This window comes from Apteryx rowi, unplaced genomic scaffold (genome assembly GCF_003343035.1).
Source record: "Apteryx rowi isolate R43461 unplaced genomic scaffold, aptRow1 scaffold_34, whole genome shotgun sequence".
NCBI classification, from domain to species: domain Eukaryota; kingdom Metazoa; phylum Chordata; class Aves; order Apterygiformes; family Apterygidae; genus Apteryx; species Apteryx rowi.
In genome coordinates, this window is record NW_020449863.1 from 3,550,341 (window position 1) to 3,571,344 (window position 21,004).

The window sequence follows — 21,004 nt, forward strand, 5'->3', positions numbered from 1 at the left end:
TTGCTAAATATATGCTATAGGAGTAAGCCACAAGGCTACATTAGTATTCAGAGAGAGTGTCAGGTGATGTACACTGTGAGGAAGTATCACATAACTCAAGTGCTATTATTTTTATTACCATTATTTTGTCATCTCCGTCCTATTTAGCTCCCCACTTATACATCCAAATCCATCATACAGCATAATTATATTCAATGAATGAGCTCTCAAGTTACATTACAGAAAGAAACTCATTCTTAGAAGTTTCTCAACTGAGTCGTAAGCAATTAAAACCACCTCTGAGTGCTTCGTTTAATTTTCTTGAATGGGAGAAGTCTTAGAACTAGGTAAAAGTAATTTCCTTTGTGGAAGGGCCATGAATTCATATTAGGGCATATGAATAATGCATTGTTCCATTTAAAATGTCTGAAGAACAAGCATGGTCTGCTGAAAGCTGGTTTTACGGGCAGTGTAAAGCAGAGGGGACTGAATTTCTGCAAATAAGTGAAACACAAGCAATGCAGTGCTGAGGAACCCCACTGTCTCATCTGTCACACATGGGGGGCCTACAGAAGAGGGGACTTTGCCTGGTTCCAAGCACTAAGTTGGTTGGAGAGATGTTAAAAAAGTAAGTTAGGAAAACTATTCTACCTCATTCAAGGCAAGTTATTTGTGTCTCTCTGCCACTTGACCATCAAATGAGCAAAGTCCAGACATTTTCCACTGAGAATACAAATCTTCTGGAAAAAAAAAAAAAGTTTCCACAGTGTCAGTATCACCAATATAGCACATTCATTAAGTCAGTACTGCAAGATTTTATAATTAACCCTTTCTGGACCCAGACATGTTCTCAGATCTATGTTAGAACTGAGAACACATCAGGCCCATTCTGACTATATAGCTCTACCACTCCTAATGTTACTTTGTCTTTGTTGGGCTCAGTAATCCATGGGCAGTAGCTTCACCTTAAATATATGGCACAGAGAACAGGAAAAGTTGTGTAGAAGTGTGTTTAGGACAATAACTCAGTTTGGGATCTTTCCTTATTTCTGCAAAACTGTGTACTTGTTAAAAAATACAGCCATAAAAACAAAATCTTTGTTCTGAATGAATGTTTGCCCGATCAGGAATGACACTTCGACTTTTTTTTCTGCTCTGGCTAATCTCAGTGCTTTCTGCAGAAAATATAAAGTGATTCTCCATGACTTCTACTGGCTATCTGGACAAAAGGTTCTTTGTGTACTGCAGGACCAAGAGCGTTACATACAGTAAATATTTGAGCTGAAGGTGTGCTACTGATAGGTTTGTACCCACTATCATTATTTTATGTTGTTCATATTGCTGGCTTGCATCCCACCTTGTGGCACAGTAAAGTAAACGACTGCTCAGAAAGCGGCTGAGCAGGAATGGATATGCTACATAATATACAAATTGTAACAGATGATTGCCACTTTAGCCAATAAAAATCTTATTATTTTTAATAGCTGAGAGAATGTAGGTTTCGTAGACTACATAACGTATTGTAATGACTCACAGGTTATTTTTGAATTCTATAATACCATCTTTATCTCCTTCAGCTCCACCTAGAAAGGACAATATATAAAAATATAACATGACCACTTCTGCAAACAGAGGGTGAGATCCTGCCATACTTATACCAGGTTTCATCTCGCTTAAGCATTAAAAGTTGGACAACTGTTTTAAGTTAACCAACTAGGCATTCCTAGGATTGAATGAAAAACTTTGAGGGGACACCTATTACTTTGCCTCAATTTTAGAAGTAGCCAAAGCAACTGGTTCAGATCACTACAACTTTTAGACAGTTAGGCTATGTCAGATTAACTTGTTACTTACTGGTAATTGTATTTCACTGCTATGGTACTTTAATACAGTTGGAATAAGATACTATGGAGAATAAGAAAAGGAGGCAGAAGAGGAGGCCTTTGTTACAGAGGAATTTATTTCATGGTGTAGGGATAAACAAGTTAAACTTATGTTACTTCTGCCACCATTACTTGAATTAAAATCTACTTTACCCAATGAATAGCTCTATTGAGATACTGGTGGCATTAGCTGAAGAGTTAGGTAAGTAAAGCTTGCAGACCTGACAATTGATTAAATTGATATAACCTTATTCTTTTTTCAAATATCATGTGAATGTGATTTCTTCTTGCAGTCAAATGCCAAAAATAAGCCAAGGGTCTCAAAATGTTATTGTCTCACTCATCCTTTGAAAATATACCCAACCTTGTACATGGTGAAATAAAAACAGAGCCATTAGATCATTTCAAGATCCAAACAAAAAGTGTGCTTGACTTTCTAGCATGGATTTAGCCCAGAATATTCTTAATAAATATCTTGGAACACTGTCTTGCTATTTATTCCCCCCTTGCAGTTTCTGCAACATAATATAGCATTTCTAAGACTATAAAAATATTTGTGTCTTTGACCTTTGCAGATGCAAGCAAAAGGCTATTCCTCAATATTAACCCCTGAATGAGATGACAGGAACTTCCAGCTGCTGTTCCAATCTATGTTTGAAAAATAATATGCTACGTGTGGCCCATAATTCACCCTTATTCTGCAGGACTTGCCCCAGTGACTTAGCTGAACTTCCTTTGAATAAGAACCAAAGATAGTGCCCTTAGTTTAAAGGCAAGTAAACTAAACACACTGAAATGGAAACAAACACTGGACCAGAACGTATTGTCCTAGATGTTGGGATTTTGCTTAACAGTTAGGGGATTTTTGCATTCTATCTGGGGATTTTTTTCTGGAGAGGAGGGAGGAAGAGAAGAAAAGCAAAGAAGGGGTAGGGGGGGGTTGCTCTTACTGTGAGTTTTGGAATGAAAAGTTTTGAACTAAGCTGTCATCCAGTTTTTAAACCACAAGCATAATTAACAATGTACTTATGAACAGGATAGAACTCTTTAATTGAAGCTAATTCATTTCTAAGAGATGCATGACTCTGCTAAAACAAAATGCATAGGCTTCCTCAAGAAATGACATACGAAAGTTCTGCAGTGTAAGATGTCATGGGATCAGAGGATAATTCAAGCTGGAAGGGGCATGAGGAGGTCTCTGGTCTAGCCATCTGCTCAAAGCTTGGCAACTGTGAGGACAGACCAGGCTGCTCAGGGCTTTATCCACTTGGGTCCTGAAAACCTCCAAGGGCAGAGACTGCACAGCCTCTCTGGGCAGCCTGCTCCAATGCTCAACTGCTCTCATGGGGAAAAAAACTTTCCTTATAACCAGTCTGAACCTCTCTTATTTAAATTTATGCTTCTTGTCTTTCATCCTCCCACCATGCATAGCTGTGCATGTCCTGGCTCCATCTTCTCAGTAACCTCCCCAAAGGTACCAGGAGGCTTTTGTTAGTCTCTCCCTGAAACTGCCTCTTCTCCAGGTTGAACAAGCCCAATTCTGTCAGCCTCTCCTCGCAAGGCGAGTGCCCCAGCTCCCCCGATCACAGTGGCCCACTGCTGAAGATCAGATTATATAATCACAATACTCCTTCCTCTTTCTAAAAAATTTAAGAAGAGAGAAAGACCTGAACATTTACAGAAAGAACAAAAATGATCCATTACAATGGATCATATGTTCATGATGTTAACATGATGTCATCGCATGTTATATATATATAGTATTAAAGACAGAGAAGAAGAAACAATACATATTTCAGAGTTGTTGCTAAGATAAACATTAGGCCTTCATGGTAGCTAAATGCAAAATATTCCACAAGAAGTGAATGTGGGTTTTCCCAGAAAGTTTCTGGTGCTCCTAGTCAGGGTACTAGGTCTGATTCACTATGGCTTTTCCTCACTGATCTTGTGAAAGTTTTCACACTCCTTAAGCTTTGTATCTATACAGTGGATAAATAAGGAGCACCATGGAATCCAAGAGCTTCAGCTCTGCTTTCACAGCAGCTCTCCCTCACATGCCATCTGGCAGAGCAGAAGCGATTTGGGAAGAAGAAGGGGCAGTTCATAGCTGGTAAATTGCTGGATTCTTTCCCAAAGATGTAGTCTAAGCCTTTTCAGGCTCACTTACATCTACCATACATTATCCTACACTTATGCGCAAAGGATTAATGGAAGAATTACATGTATGCCCTGAGGGTATGCTTTCTCTGACAGCCACCACTAGAAAGACATTTATATTGTAATAAAAGCATCAAAACAGAGTTCTGGTTTGGGGTTTGTTTTTTCTTTCCCCTCCAGAGACTTCCAGAGACTCATTCAGCTCCACTGTTTCTTTAGGTGACAGTTACACAATCTGGACATCATAATCTGAAAGAGTGTTTGTCCTCCAGATCAGATGAATAGGCAGTTAACTTCCTGTTGTCTCTTACTGCCTTTGAGTGCAAGTGAGGTGAATATCTTGACTGTTTATATCTTTTCTCAGAGCTTAACAAAGATGGTGGTAGTGTATGCCTCATACTGGTGAGTATTAATTAATCCTCCACTCTTGGACTGTAAACCCTTTAAGGCAGGGATGACATTTTTGTAATCCAGACAGGACCTTTGGAACACAAACCCACTTTTCACCAGAGCTCCTGCATAGTACTAAATCACCATTATTTATTGGCAGCAAATCTACAATCTGTAATACAGATCATCATAAATCCTCCTGCTCTCAGGCCGCAGAGCTTCAGCTGATGTTACCCTTAAGAGCTTCAGTCAAGGAAAAACACTGACCACTGGCATGGAAGCTCCAATCTGTCTGCTTCCCTCAGACAGACTGCGTGAATCAAAAAATGAGTCTAATTCCAGATCTTTCACCCTATTTCACTGCAGCCTTTGGCAACCTCAGGCATGCTGTGAGGACCAATGACTCTCTTGTGCTGTATAAAAACACGCTGCAAGTATGAGGCACTATAAGTAGCAGGCTGATTGTACAGAAACTGTCAAGTATCAGATTGCATTGCAGCTTCCCAAAACCAAGAATATCTACCCAATGAGAGAAAAAGTAACACAGAAAGTCTGCTACACAGTTCAGAGAGGTACATTAGCTATGCAAAAATGATCTTTTACTATGAGTGTAGTGTAATGCCTAATTTCACACCTTTCTATCCACCCCTAGAGAGACTTCAAAGCTTTAAAAACAGAGAATCTCTGGAGGATACACGGCATGTAATGTGTGTTTCTGTGTGTTTTCTAATGAGTACAAATTTTTATAGCCTATAGTACAAGCTTATGGTCTATAGTATAATGCAAATTGTCTAAGTGAGTGCTCTTTGACTTGCTCCACCATGAAGTCAGCCAGCTCCCCTTAGGTCACCAGCTCCCTGCTAAGCCAGACAGATGGCTTCTTCACTGAGGCAGGAGAGGAACTTTCTTGCATCCTGTTGCAGCACCTGGTTCAGAAGTATGGTCACAAGCAGCCAGGGATACAGTCACATCTGAATTTGCCACAGCCATTTCTACTGTGAATATTTGATTATGACCCAAGTATAATCAAAACATGGATACACCCCATGCACATAAGAAGCATAAAGCAGCAGTGAAACAAAAGTCACCATTATGGCACTGGCCTGAAATTTCAGTTTAACTCCACAGTCAACATTTTTTAGCATGATCCTCCTTAAGTAATTTAATCTTTCCATGCATTTGTTTCTTACCTGCAAAAGTAATATAAAAATATCGGTTTTCCTTCCCCCACTTTGTCTGCCATTGTTTTGACTGTTGTCTGCCATTTTTCTGACTGTTAATCCTTTGGGGAAAGAACCATCAGTTTCTCCATCTAGGATCTACACAGTATTCAAAAGCAAATCCAGTTCAAGTAGATGGTCAGTCAGAAGCTACCATGGGTCTGTCTTAGATCCTAAACTTAGGCAGGGTAACTGCTGTGGCAGAGCACTCAGTAGAAACCAACTGCCTGAGTTTTCATCCTGGTTTTTGGGAAGGGTCTTTAGCCTGCCCTGAGCAGCACTTCTCACTCTCCACAGCACTCAGTTTCAAGCTCATACTTACACAAGCTGCAGTCACAGCTTATTTGGGACTCTAGGCAATAATGTTACACAAGGTCATAGCACGAATTATACCTGAAGCAAGATGAATGTGGAAACACAGGATACAAACAGTGTAGCAATGGCATAAATTATCTGGTAAGACTAACTCTACATTTATAGCCTCTCAGCATTCCACTGGTGACTTAACAAGAAATGACAATTTAGGAATGTTGTTGGCATTCATAAAACCATTTGTAGTTCTGAACACATTTTCTATTAGAGCTATGAAATAAAGTTACTCTACAGCAGTACTTCAGGAGAATATGATGAACAAATAGGGTGGCAAGAGCAACAGGTTTTGGTGAAATATAATGGTTAACAGTCTTTTGATAGTGTGAGCGCACATAAGGGAAACACAACTTAGCCAAGAAAGCAATTAAAGCTTCAAACCAACTCCTCCATGGGCATAAATTAGTTGCCCCATTTTATACAAGGTGAAGAGCTGGTCCTGAAATGAGTTCACCCTGCTGCTGTGTTATCAAAGAGCTTCTATTTGCTTCTCCTGCTCACCAACACTTGAAAGGAAGCATCCCATGAAGTATATGCCAGAATCCACACAATATATCTCATTGCATTTCCTCGTCATATCCCCTCTGCTGATGACCTCTGGACCCTTCCTTTCAAACCCTCTGTGTCCTGATACCCCCACTGCACAAACATGGTTACCTATTTCCTACAGAAATAAACTTTGCCCAGTAACCATGGACATAGTTTACCCAGTCAGGAAAACATACAAAACAACAGTCCATTGTGAAAAAAATGAGAATGCTCCTGTTCCCATTCAGTGACCCCAACCCCACTGACACCAGAGCGGTAATTTTTCTTATCTAAGGAAACATGACCACATGGGAGAAGATTACCCGTTGGAATATTGCAGTCACATTGAGCAATGCCTTTCTTTTTCCTCTTCTGTAATCACAGCACTGAAGGATAGATCTGACAGGATTTTATTGACACAGACTTTTTATAGATCCAGTTAAAAGGTCCCCAGACACTCATTCAGCTTCCTGTACATATAGTACAATGGCACTGCAGAATCACTGTTAGTGAAAATACATTTTGCTCCGAACAGACAGGGGAGGAGAGAGGGGAATTCCAAAAGACCTTAACAGACATCAGTTCAGTATGGCACACTAACTGTATTAGTTCGGTACCAGTAAATTATAAATACTGTAACCAAACAGAAATACTTTCTCTTATCATTAAGGGAATTGTAAGACATGGCCTCAGTTCTTAGCTTTAATCTAGCTGATCTTTGGCATATGTCTCCTCCACCTCATTTCCCTATCTTAACAATAAAGACTGGTTCCTTCACTTCATTTATCTTGTCAAATTAGACATGTACACTAACCTTTTTACCCTACATAATGTGGTTGGAATAATCTAAGAGAGCTCTAAAAGCCTCACATCCAGCCACAAAAATATTCCTTTAGTGAAACACAGAAGCCACAAAGCTCCTTACAGAAGTAACATCCTACATCAAGTAACAGCCAGATCTCAGCTGAACCTCCAGGAACACATGCACTAACTATATCTTTAATTTTGTGTGCTTCGAGATCTTTAGCTGAAGAATTTAGGTCCCTTCCAACCTCAACCATTCTGTGATTCTGTGATTCTGTAATTCAGCCATCTATCACAGTAATAGCAGCAATATTAGTTAGAGATGGAAAATAATTTCTGCTTTAGCCTCTTGGTTTTGCACGTTTAGCCTCTTTTGAAGCTGAGTTTTTTATGCTTTAGGGTAAAAATAAAACAAAACAAAACACCAACACATCTTGCTAAAATGGAAGCAAATTCCCAACAGTTTCTGTGCTATGGAACAGTGGGGAACAAAAATCCACACACACTTTTCCCATTGTAATGAAATTCTAACCATACTTGTTTTTGAATAGGACAACAGCAAAAACAGCTGAAGTTTGAAATGTGACACTCAGCACACACATTGTCCTTAATAAAAAGTACATGATGTACTGTGTTTGAGGAAGACACAGTTTTTGCTTTTTTTCCTTAAATACTAATTGGCTGGAAAAAAATAAATCCTTTCCCATTTTAACAGAGCCTAATAAAGCTGTCCCTTTTTGACATCACAACAGTTACCTCTGTCCAGATTGACAAGCTCATGGGCTGCTGAAAAGATTTGTATGAGGGAAATGTTCACGCATAAATAACATCACCGTTTCTGATTCATATCATGGTAGAAACCTGAGCAAAATCACCTAAAAGAGGTCACTGATCCATAATGCAGACCAAAGCCTGTCTCTGGCACGCCAAACTTAACTCAGCCTAAATCTCAGAGTAAGTCAGAACACCAGTTTCTTCTGCAAAAACTTATGATCTCCTGTGTATTTCACTGTGTCCTGAATTGCCTTTGCAACCCAGCTGGAGGCCTTCCTTCCCCTTCTCCAGTCTTGACTGATTTGGAAACAATGTTTCTGGATGTCCTTGTGCCTTTGTAAGGAAGTTCAAGGCCCCTTTCCTACTATTCTCTGCAGAGTAAGAAATGTTGTCTTTTACTGGACACAAGAAGGGAGTGCTGCAACCACCTTTGGCTACCTACAGAGTCCAAATCCTGCAAAACAGACAACAGCTTCTACAGCACTCTTCTACTCTTTAGCCTATTTATGGCCACATTCGCGGTATCAGCTCTGTGACCACTATTAGGGCCACAGCCATGGTGTTGAAGGGATTTTAGCTGGGCAGGCATCTGACCCCTCCCGCCGGGAACATGCCATGCTCCACAAAAAGGTGTGCACGTGGCCTGTCTGACCTTGTCTCACTGTGAGAGCAATCCCAGAGAAAGTGATCACTCCTCTTCCTTTGGATCAAGGATTTGGCTTGGAGCAGCATTGTTGTATGTGCCATATATGTGCTATATATGCCATGTTGTCCATCTAGGACCTGGGCCATCACAGGACCAAACCACAGGTACTGAAGGTTGCATACAGGAAAGTAAGGGCAACAGTTGAAATCATGCCTTAAACTATCTGGAGCTTGGTCATGCATAATCCAGGCATGTGGACATATAAATCTCTCACTTTATGGGCACCTGCAGGAAGCAGACTGGCATGACAGATATTCAAGGACAGATATAGTTTCCAGACAAGAAATAGGATATATACTTGGGGTGCACATGAGACCACAGCTCCTGATAGCCAGGACGTCTGTGTATCTCATAGACATCAAGGGCAACTCAGGCACAAAGGGGGAAGGAGCACTCATTACAGTCTAGATGAGTCAGAGCAGTCACTCCTGGCAGAAACAAGGAAAGGGACTGGTTTACTGAGTTGTGACTGTTTATATCACTCTTATTTAATAGTTGGGGTTTTAGTCATGGACTTGGCCTGCCCACTGGCAGCTCCTCAACCCCACTGATGCTCCATAAATAGTTGTGACCTCAACCCACCTGTAACCAGTCTAATAGCACTTAGCCCGCTCCCTCTCTCACCTGCTCCATAGAGCACCACAGTGAAACCTCACCAGCCCATGGTCTTTCATTACCTGATCTTAGCTGTTCAAAGTTTTCAGTGTAATACAATCCTAGCAGATTCATTGCAGCAAGCCAAAACCCAGGTTCTAAACCACAAAAACAGACATCTCATGCCTGTTGCCCTAGCTTTTCACCTCAAGTAACTGTCTGCGACTGCCAACACAGGCCACATGAGTAAGACACTGACACTGAAGTGAGTTCTGCAAGATTGGTTATCAGGGRTTGCAAGCTTTTCTCAGCATCGAGGAAGGCAGCCATCATCTTCCATCCCTGTGGGATTTGAGCAGAAACAAGCCTATTTAACTTCATGGAGAAGGCAGCTTCTCAGCCTTGGTCAGGAAAACAACACACAAGATGTCACATATGGTCATTACAGCAGTGCTACCAATGAAATGGTATCTAAGAAGGTGGTGTCCAATGCCATCATTTGGCCTATACCTGGTCCTCTCTGCAGCGCTCGGTCCTAGATCCTCAGCCTGCAGCTTTCCAAAGAAAGGGAGAACTACCATACAAAACAAACTAAGGGTGTTTTTTTGCTGCTTTCAGTACCTAGTTTATTATTATCATTATAATTATTATTCATTTATGAGAGAGAAAAAGGACAAACACTCTTTAAAAGGCTGGGAAAGGGAATTTGGAAAACTCAGGCTAAAACAAGCCTTTTGGAAAGCCTTAGACAATAAAGACTGTGTCTTTACTTCTTTCGAGAAAAGTAAGTGCAGTATATTTACAGTAATAATCAAGAGCTCTGTGTAAAAAAGTTCAGCAGGGCATCCCTCACAGCTTGGGCATCCCTGGTTTTACAGCCTGCCCAGCCCCCTCACCTTGATCTCACAGCTTTCTGAAATCACACAGGTGATTTCTGACATCTGCCATTCTCAATCTTCAGCCAACAGCAGACACTTTCTGAGCAGGTTACAACACATGACAAAAAGCCTGGGGAAGAAATACAATGCTGTAGCAAGCATTACAGCTAGCAGTTGCCATCTTGATTTTAGCCACAAAATGCTCACTCCACCATGATCTTAGAGGTTATACCTGCACCAGAGGTATAGAAAAAAGGAGTAGGTGAGCTCTCCAAATATCTAAAGAAGATAGATGTAGGTCACTCATTTCTGTGACCTGTGTGAAGCCATCTAGAAGGGATGTCTGTYCTGCGCAACTTTCTGTAACTACAAACAAGCTGATGAAGTTGGGGGTTTAGTCATGGACTTGGCCTGCCCACTGGCAGCTCCTCAACCCCACTGATGCTCCATAAATAGTTGTGACCTCAATGTGACCTCATCATGTATTCAACCCTATCAGCCATCACTGAAGGACAGATGAAGAAAAAGTAGAACTGATTTGCAATGACTCATGGATCAATGGAGAAAAATACACTCCTGTTAATAGGAACCCTCACCAGGTCTACAACAGAGAGAAAGGAGACATGCATATTTTCAGTTCCCCTGAAACAGATAGGGGAAGATGTCTTCCCCTAGGCTGCCACTGGTCTTTGCATACCATTGATTTGCAGATAATCTGGGCAGCCACCTTTTTACAGCTTGCCGTAATTCTCAACAGTAGCTCCAACTCCTGACCTCCTGATATCAAAACTTGTCCACAGACTGTTAGCAGTCAGGAACTGACAGCTTTTGATGAAAACTGTTCCTGAATGACAACTTCATAATCAATGCAATGCAATTTACTACATGAATTTTCTTCATAACTTCATGTGACATGATTAAATATGTAAAGTATAACTGATCCATACCTATGTTTTATTATCCACCACTGGCAGAAAGCTCCATCTTCTGCAAACCTGGAGAGACACATAAGTATTCTGGAAATGCTAGGAAACTTCCTATAATTCTAAGGTCTACTTCTCAGAAGGCTAGTATGTCTATAACATGGACTGAAAGCAGGGAAGCCTCAAAGCTAATGCACTGCACAATCTGCAGAAGGTGTTTGTCTTGTCTCTTCCTGGTTTTCCTCTTTGGAAACACAAAGTTGGGTTGCAGAGGGAATAACTCACACTCATGAATCACAGATTCATAAAGCAAAGGAACACATCTTTTACCAGGCACTACTGAAACTCTGTGAGACACATCTCAGTATCAAATACTTACTGTCATATCAAGCCTCTTCACTTCTGGACCTGAACCTGTGTCCTGCTTTTAAAACCAAAAATGCCCATTAGATTACACATAAGACCTTACATACAGCAAATTTCATAGAGCTACAGAATCATTTGGGCATTTGCAGATCAGCATGGCATAGTGTCTTTTATTTGAATTATCCAACCCCATGCTCTCATTACTGAAAGAGAGCACTTTGATAAGGTCATCTGATGACTCTGAATGATTCTGATGACCGATGATTCTGAATGGAAAGTTCTTAGAGATTTTAAAGACTAATTGCACTTCTTGAGCTTAGTGGGGGATGAGGATGTTCATCACTTTGCAAATTTGCCCTTATTGTACAGACGTGGCTGAAGAACAGAAGTGTGTTAGCTAAATCATTGTAAAACTTCATTGTTCCTTATAGAGTTTTAGCATAGTTTTCACAGAGGAGGATCGACGGGAAGGTTGTTAGGTTTTGGCTGGAAAAACGTATTTCAGAACAATGCTAAACAGACTACTAATGACTACCCCATGGAAAAGCATGGCCAGCATTGTTCTTTGCAAAAAATATACCAGCATTGTTCAGAGACACTGAACTAGAATTCTTTTGGCTACAATTGACAGKGGATCATGTTGGTAAGCAACACCATTTCAGTAGGGAAGGCCTAATGCTTTGTATCTTTACATGAACATTATTGGTGCCTCTTCACTGAAAACAGAAATTTATCATCAATGCTGCTTTGCAAGCCTTTCTTCCATCCAAGCAAGTCTGATAGACTGCAAGAACAGCTTCTCAGTTTCAGCTAAATGAGCAACAGGTCATCTCTAAGTGTAATAACTATGAGCTCTAAGCATAATAATATAATAAGACATTTCTAAACATCCAAAAGATTGTGTTTCATTAATAGGCTACTTTAAATGCTATTTAAACAAACTTATCCACCACTAATACCAATGCTGGCATTGCTCTGGATTTATATTGCCTTTTCAAAGGTCATTAATATTGTCATCATCAAATATCCAGCATTTCTTCTCTAAAAGGAGAAGATTTTTGTTTTCTTTTATTTGATCTGATATTATCAAAAAGAAACATTTCAATTTTTTTTTCTGCAAACACTTTTGACTTTCTGTTCTAATTCAAGACAAAAATAAACTACATATATTCTGAAATCCCAAACATCTCCAGGCAGGAGCTCAGTTTTTGGACCAACTTTAAAGACTTTCTTTAAAGACAAACTATTTTGAATATGTCCCAGACAGATTTTTAAACACAAACTAACTTGTTTGCCACATCTTGTCTTTGTGTGCAGAAAGGCTGTAGTAGATGGTAACAGTTGCTACTGTGGCAGGTCTAAGCACATATGATGGCACCAGGTTCCTGCAGCCTCACGGTGGCCTGATCCTGTACACAGATCTCTTTATGAAGGCAGCATGACTCATTTTCCCACCAGGTCTGGCTCCCTAATCTAATCTCTCCTTCTCTAGAAAGATTGCTTCCATCCAGAGTCCTCTAGCAGGTCAGAAAGCAGCAAGGACACTTATTCATTTTAACATTTAACATTTACAGTAATCCAGATGCACTGATGACAGATGATCACTGAACAGGAGCATCCCAGTCCAGTAATTTCAGATAGTTACACCCAGTACTGCGGGCAATGGTGCTCACATCTAGCTCTATTCTGATCTCTACTTTTTTCACAACAAATGATATTACTATGATTTGAGAGGAGTGGTAATAACATCTACAGAAGAAGACTGGATGTATAATTTTTTTAGTTAAAAATCATTATAAGATGCATTAGCACAAAAAACTGAGAAAACCTAAATAGGACATCCTAACAAGACTTCAACAAGTACCAAAATACAATCACTGCTCTAAAGAAATACGGTTCAATTTTGAAAATGTAAGTTCTTTCCCCATGTTTTTAGCTTCTTTTAAAATCAGAGAAAATAATTATTTATTCCTGATCATTTTGAACAGGTTGAACCAGAACCAGGTTGAACTGGCATAACAAGACATATGGACATCATGGACATCCAAGACTCATGGACATCACCAGCTAAAGACTGGATTCATTTTCTGGTGTTTTCCTTGGACCTAGGCTGAGGTTGAAAATTAAAGGCTCAACGGGCTTGGCCCAGGAAGAGAAAGCCACGTGTGACTTAAAGCCTAATGCATTAGATGCTTAAGAAAAAGTTGTAACTGAGATGCCCACTTGACCACAGACCTTGGCTTGCTCAACAGATTCTGGAAAAGGTATTACAGAACTTGCAGACTCTTGCAAAAATTCTATTTTGGAAGGCAAATACCTCAGCCTGACACAAGTTTAGAAAAATAACTAGACCAGTACAATAGGATGTTCACAGTATTGTATTTCCTTTTTTAAATGCGAGCCTTATTTCATTTATTAAAATAACGGTATGTATGTATTTTATCTAGGTTAAGTTATCATTTCATCAACAAACAAGTACTGTAACTCCCACCCATCCAACTTTGGAAATATCCCAAGTAAAAGAACACATCAGCAGTAAAGGAACATCTCAGCTTTACTATTTGCTTTTTCTGAAGTGCATCTTCTCTGCAATTCACACACTCTGTTCATAACACTCTTGGGAGCAGTCAGGATAGCTACAAGAATCACACAATCCATGTCACACTTGCCTTCATCCACTCAGCTGTCTCACAAGCAACCCAAGGCCTGACATACTAAGTGCATTCATGAGGTCTAGTAAGTTCAAAAGGGCATACTCCAGCCATTTCTGAAGTTGCTTTTGCTGGCTCACTTTCAGTACAACAGTTAAGTCAGGTTTTGTGAGAATATAGCACAGATATGCTAATTGTGGCGTGAAGCTGAAGTTCATGAAGAAATAGAGGATGGTCAACCACATGGTCGTCAGTCATTCAAACTTCTAAGATTTCTTTATTGAAAAAGGTGTCACCAGGCAAGAGAACAGAAAAGCACAGCAAGGTCATTTCAGCAAAGCCAAAAAAGTATTATAAAACATGAACTTAAGCACTAGTCTAAAATGCTCAAATTGGTGTCTAAGGAGTATTATATACACCCTATAATAAGCCACACCAACTAGAATTTTCTTAATTTAAAAGGCTCTTGCTTAGTCACATGAGCATATCTTTACCTGCTATTAACCAAGGAGCTCACAGGTATGTTGGAGGAACTCTACTGAAGTAATGGAGTTACACCAGTTTAATTGTGGTGTGAACGAGACACTGGCAACAGGCTCAAGCCTTCTGAATTTCTATGTCAGCCATAGAAGAACTTGTGCATAACAGCCAAAGATATAGCTCATTAAAAATACACTGTGAAAAGAGAAAAAAATGCTGTGTTTTTATTTCATAGCCACCATAACCTCCTGTTTCTCCTTTCCCATGTGCAAGTCATTGCTTGAAGAGCCTCTTTATTCAGGCCAAGAAAGCCGACATGAGGAAAGGGAGGTGCCTGGTCCATACACATGAGGTCTCATTATTATTACTGATAGAATATTCTTTAAAGAGATCCACCTGTTTCTGATTTGGCATACTCAGAATAGTAGCCTGTTACATTTTTACAAGGATCTGTACAGTTCAAGAAAAGCAAAACCTCATGTAATGAAAGGAAAAGAGAGAATACTTATTAAACAATCACATCCGTGCTGTATAGCTTAAATACCCAACTCCACAATGGCTTCAGCCTGTTCCATTCACAGCTGTCAAATTTCTCTGCTTGAGTGTGTGTGTGGGGGGGGGGGGGAAGGCTATTTATTTCCCTTCAATTTTCCAAAATATGCATAAAAGTAACATCTCCTAAGTCCAGAATAGAAATGCTACTCTTCATAGCTGTAATACAAACAACAACTTCCTTCAGTCAGACTCTGGAACTGGCCCTGTAGGAATTTTAGCTGAAAACAGGAGCTGAGGTATGATGAAGTTAGGTCAGCACCAACCTATGATAGTAGGTAATTTTGTTTGAATAACAACAGTTTCAGAAATCATTCTGAGCTGGGTCTGGAAGTATAGAAGCCGCAGCGCCAGGGCTGGGAAAGAAAAGCAGTCAGAACATAAAAGCTGGGTCTTTTTTCAAGTATYAAGCATATGATTTTCTAACAACAGAAAGGGCTACTGTTCAGCTTATAGTATGTAAACAAAAGCATGCTCAAATATCTGAAATGGTGTCACTATTTTTCTCCAGTCAGGAGCATCATTTCTTAGTCAATACAACCAATAGTAGTTGCACAATCAAATACAACCATTCAGAATCCAGTGCTTCTGTTTTATCCTAACAAAGAATTAAAATCTAGTAAAATCTAATTATTCACACTACTTACTAGCACTGCCCCTGCATCTGGCCAGTGCTTAAATCAACATTACAAATGTCATATGCCTTCCTCATGCATAAAGTCATTTAATTGTATTCTCAACTTTGAGGATGCATATTGTCTATTGACAACTTCCATGCACTTACACAATGCATAGACTTACACAATAAAAGTACTTACACAATATTTAATATACTACTTAAGTAATACAATAGGGTTCCAACACCAAAAAACTACCTCTGAACTAACAGATAATCAGAATTCAGTAGACATTAATATGATCAAAGTCATAATTTAGGTACTAGGACTAGACTCCTGAGAGATCATTTAAACTTCAGAGGCAATATTGTTTTCAACAGGTGTCTATGTACTATAATGCCTACAACTCCCTTATTTTATGCAGCTGTGGGTTCAAGATGCTGCCATGAGTCAGCTGTAAACAGGCCAAGCAGATAATGCAGTTAACTGCCACTACCACTAACTTCCACGTAATTGCCTTTTTTAAATTGCCATATAACTGTACACAAGAAGCATTATTCTTCTTTTTAAAGAGAAGTACTTATCTCATAGTCATGAAGAAAGATATCAAAACAGAAGTCAGACAGAGGCTTCTGAAATTTGCTTGAGTTTGCAGATGCTCTGAATTCATGATCAATGAAATCAAGTTATCATCAGGATTCAGAAAAAAGAATTGCCATTAAAAACAAATTATTTTAGCAGCAGAGCCACAAGCTGATGTTCTTCCTTTTCAGTTTCACAATGAAGGAGCAGCCAGCCACTTTCAAGGTGCAGAAGAGGTGCACAGAAACCAAACTTCATCTGCCTTCTACTGCAAACTGCTTCTGCCAAGAACAAGCAGTAGGATGCCCTTCACCCATCACAAGCCTCCATTGCTTCCTAGATCCCCAGGGCAAAGGCCAGCACCACAAGCCCATGTTGCTCCCTACTCCACTGCCAAAATCTCTGTTGATCTTCCCCAATGCACTGGTGTTTTGTCAGTCCAAAAATAACACTGGGGTTATGCTTCAAATTTAGAATTTGAAACAATACAAAATGAATTGAATAGCAAAAACAGTGCCACTGGTTAGCACAGACAGCAAGGAATGAAACCCAGCGTACCCTGTTACATGAAGGCTAATACACTATGTAGGGCATTTAATTTTGGTAATGTATTTGTCTAGTGGGATACTCTGTGAGCTGCTTTCCTGTGCTTTACTAGTTTGCAGTATTGGTGGAGGCTAAGGAGGTCTCAGCACAAGAAATGGATAAAATCTCTGGTTTCTGAGGCTGGAAGGATAAGGGGATGCTTCTTTCCAAACTATTTCTTGGAATAAGGCGCATCATGAAGCACCATCCCTCTGTGAGATGATAGAATCATGCTGATGTCTTTGTAGAGCCCAGTGCTAATTCCTCCTGCTCAGAAGAGTGTTCCTGATAGCATGCAGTATATGCAGACACCTCAAAATGAAGAAAATATATTTCCCTTTGGATGTCTGGCAATGAGGATCTCTTAATCCCAGAGACAGTGTTAATCAGTTTTCAGATAGACCTCAGACTATTTGTTACCATGTCACAATCTAGCCTTAAAAAAAGGAAAAAAAATGAGTAGATAGAAGTCTATGCATGCATATATATCTTTAAGTGTATCTTTAAGTACCATCTACGCTTCAGGATAAAGTGTGTTAAAACTTACTGTGCTGCTTGAATACTGTGCTGGAAGTCTCATTAAAGTCAGTCATCCCCCCCAAGACTTCCACCATTTCTTGATGAAAAACTTATGATATAAGCTATTATGTAAAGCTAATACCTGCATTAGGAGACCTCAGCTCTTTCTCAATTAAGTCTAAGACCAAAGAGTAAAGTTATTTTCAGAACTGGAAAGCTATGAACCTGTGCTTAAATTCAGAAAGCTGGTGATCCAAAATTTCACTTTTAGCCCAGCTGTATTATTGTGATACAACATACCACAGAGTCATTTACTTCAACGGAATATACTAGAGGAGGATTAAAATGATAGTCTAGTGTTCTTTTCCAGATACAAAGTCATCCAGACTTCTTAAAGCAGGGTTCATTAATAACTCTTCATTGAAGGCATCCGATTTTGTCCCATCAGCGCAACCATGGTCATTAGTTATGGTAAATTATCATCCTTCTAGATAGATGTAAAGGAGAAATGGGCTCAGTGTGTTATGAAATTAATTTCTATCATACCTGTAACTCATAGCTACTTGTTTACAGACTGTGACCTACTAATTGAAAAGAAATCATATATGAAATGTAGAAATACAAAGCACAGAACTATTACAATCTCAAGTACTTGTAGAGGAAGAAGAATCCTAGTCAGACTGTCACAACACTCTGACTCTGGCCTGATTGCACCAGTGGGCAAAGAAAGAGGCCTTAAATCTATGCCTCACCCTAATATATCTATAAAGTAATTGAGGCAGTCATATCTTAAACTTTGGGAAAGTATTGGAAGCCTCGGTTTAGAGAAGGGAGTGAGAAGAGGGCTTTCAGACCGAAGAAGAAAGATGGCCACAACTGACAATACATCAAAACTGAAATTATTCCCAGAAGAGCATCCTGTCCTGAAAAAAATTTGTAAGAGAGGTTTTGAAATTCTAGAAATGTGTAGTTTCAACATTTTCAGAACAAGAAGTCTTGTTTCTGCGGTTAAAAGAATCTTCTCCTGTTGAAACTTAATTTAGTTTATATTAAGAGATGAAAAAAGAAAGGTCAACATTAAAATGAAATATGTTTGTTTGTTTCTCAAGTCACTCATGTATTCACTCAGCCCCATGCCAGGCCTAAAATTTCAAAATTGCTAAAATCCTTGTGGGACAAGAAAACTGTTTTCTGTATATCCATACAATAAAGGGAACGTATTAGCAGTTCAAGTTCTTCCCAGTTCCCTTGCACTGTGGCTCAGAAATTACCTTTGAGAACCACCTTGAGGAATAGGAACATAGTTTAGACCGCCAACCTTTCAAATGTTTAATGTTTCCTTATTTTCCTTTTTTTTTAATTTAAATTATACTTTTAAAAGACAACTAGACATGCAGTCTTTAAGGCACTAAATTAAGGAATTCCTTCAGCTAAGTCATCCCAAAATTATTTCTGTTGATTAATGAAATCAAAATATTAAACATACACACCTAAATTTTGTTATGGCCTTTGCATGGCATGTAGACTAGTCACTGTGGATGTTGAGACTGTTATGACAATCTAGATAATTTTTTTTTTTGGTGATAATATGTTTGAAAGGCTTAAAAGCAGTCAGAGGCAACTCCCCTTTCTCATCATCCAGCTTTTCCAGTCATCTTTTCTTGAGAGCACAAACACAGTAGCAAGAGAAGCTTGAACTCACTAGAATCAGCACAGGTCATGAAGTCACTGAACTTAAGGCCAGAAAGGACTACTTGACAAAGCAATCTGAATTCCCATATATGACAGGCCACCAAATTTCCTCTGGGTGCCTTTGTACTATGCTCAGTGCCTTGTATCTGAATGATGCACACTATGGATTTGGCTAAAGCATGTCTTGCAGACAGCCCTCAAGCTGAGGGACAGATGAGATATTTATTTACACACAATGCACGTATTTCAAAGAGGAGATTTACAAAGAGAGTTCTAGAGATTCACACAAACAAAGGTAACTAGCCATTGACTACCATGTAAAAACTAAAAATCTGCCTCTGAAATTATGCATATCCATCCACTGTCAGCTTAGAAGGCTTCCCCTGAGGTAGCTGAAAAACTATACCATAATGTTTTTCCAGATCTCCTAGCACTAGTCAGGAACATGAAAAACAATACATCCCAAGTGTCATAGCTATGTTGCCAAATCTACCTCTGTGGGTGGAAGTCATGCTGGCACAGGACTAATTTTTTCTTATGTTCAATGAGATGGTTTGACAGTACTGAAGAAATAATACCTTTTGTCTCCACTGTGGTGATTAATTATAACAGTAGATGCTATACATATGTTCAAAGCCCTTTATAGTGTAGGCTAGACACAGTTTTTTTATCAGAGTAACAATTCAATGGATTTGTATAATTGTATAAATTTGTATAATTGTATAAATACTAATATAGTAATTGCAAGCCATCATAAAATGGCACAGTCCTTCCTCTAAGGTGCTGTTACTTAATTCCTTCTGTCTTTGTAGCAAGAAAAATACTTGTCAAAGTTGCAGAACTATTTCTTTTCAAGTCCACGTGTTCAGTCAGCATAGCCTTCCCAAATTCCCACTGTTCCCCTGGATTTAAGTTTCCATAGTTACCAATGCCCCAAATCATTGGAAAGCTGGGGAAAAAATGGTTCAATTGTTCTCAACTGGAGGACTGGCTGTGGGAAAAGATCTTCTTTTAAGGTTGTCTTTTAAGCAGTTTGTCAGATAACCCTATAAGGAGAAGAAAATTAAAATTTAGCTTAGAAATAGCCTCCATTAATGAGAAGTATCTTAGAATTTCCTCTATGAAAATTGCTTTTTATTTCACTGAGTGAATCTAGTACACTTATTTCATTTTTCAATGACTGCAATACATCAGGCAGGAAAGCAGCAGCATGCATGCTTACTTGGTTATAAATTCTATCATGAACTGAAATACAATGAGCTCTGTGGGGAAGAGGAAGGGTCCCTTTGGTCCTCAGAAAGGGAATTCCAATACTGTAAAATTAAGGAGGTACAGAGTAATTCTTCATCGTAGTAACATGACCTTGTAGTGACAGTACCACATAGGAACAGTACTACAGCCTGTAATTTTTTGAAATACTTTGGTATAGTCTACCCCAAATCAGGAAATAGATTCTGACTGATGTCATGGTCAACACTATTTGTAAGGAGCCTTTGTTATGGTATTTGTTAATTTATAGATCTATAGAACTTAAGGCTAGAAAGGACCACACAGAACATCTCATGTTCCCTGCTCTTTAGCACAACCACGTAATTTCACCCAGCTGTCTCTCCATTGTTTGCTGAAGCACACCATCCACTCTTAGTTTTAAGACTTCAAGAAATGTAAAGCTCACTGTTCCCCTTAATAATTTGTTCCAGGGGCTGATAACTTCATTGTTAGCAACTGAGAAGCATAACACTAATCCAGGTGGCA

The 21,004-nt window shown here is 39.3% G+C and overlaps 1 protein-coding gene across 28 annotated transcripts in view; it reads right to left on the reverse strand.

The window, feature by feature from the left end:
* LOC112969212 overlaps positions 1–21,004 on the reverse strand; it is a 227,703-nt gene that overhangs the window by 16,083 nt on the left and 190,616 nt on the right. For 12 of the 28 annotated variants that reach the window (XR_003254641.1, XR_003254627.1, XR_003254637.1 and 9 more), the window contains one exon: positions 15,300–20,295. The exons of 15 other annotated variants lie outside the window; for them this stretch is intronic. The gene's annotated coding sequence lies outside the window, so the exon portion shown is untranslated. Of the gene's footprint in view, positions 1–630; positions 656–15,299; positions 20,296–21,004 lie in introns of those variants that run through there. One more of the 28 variants, XR_003254640.1, reaches the window with a different exon arrangement.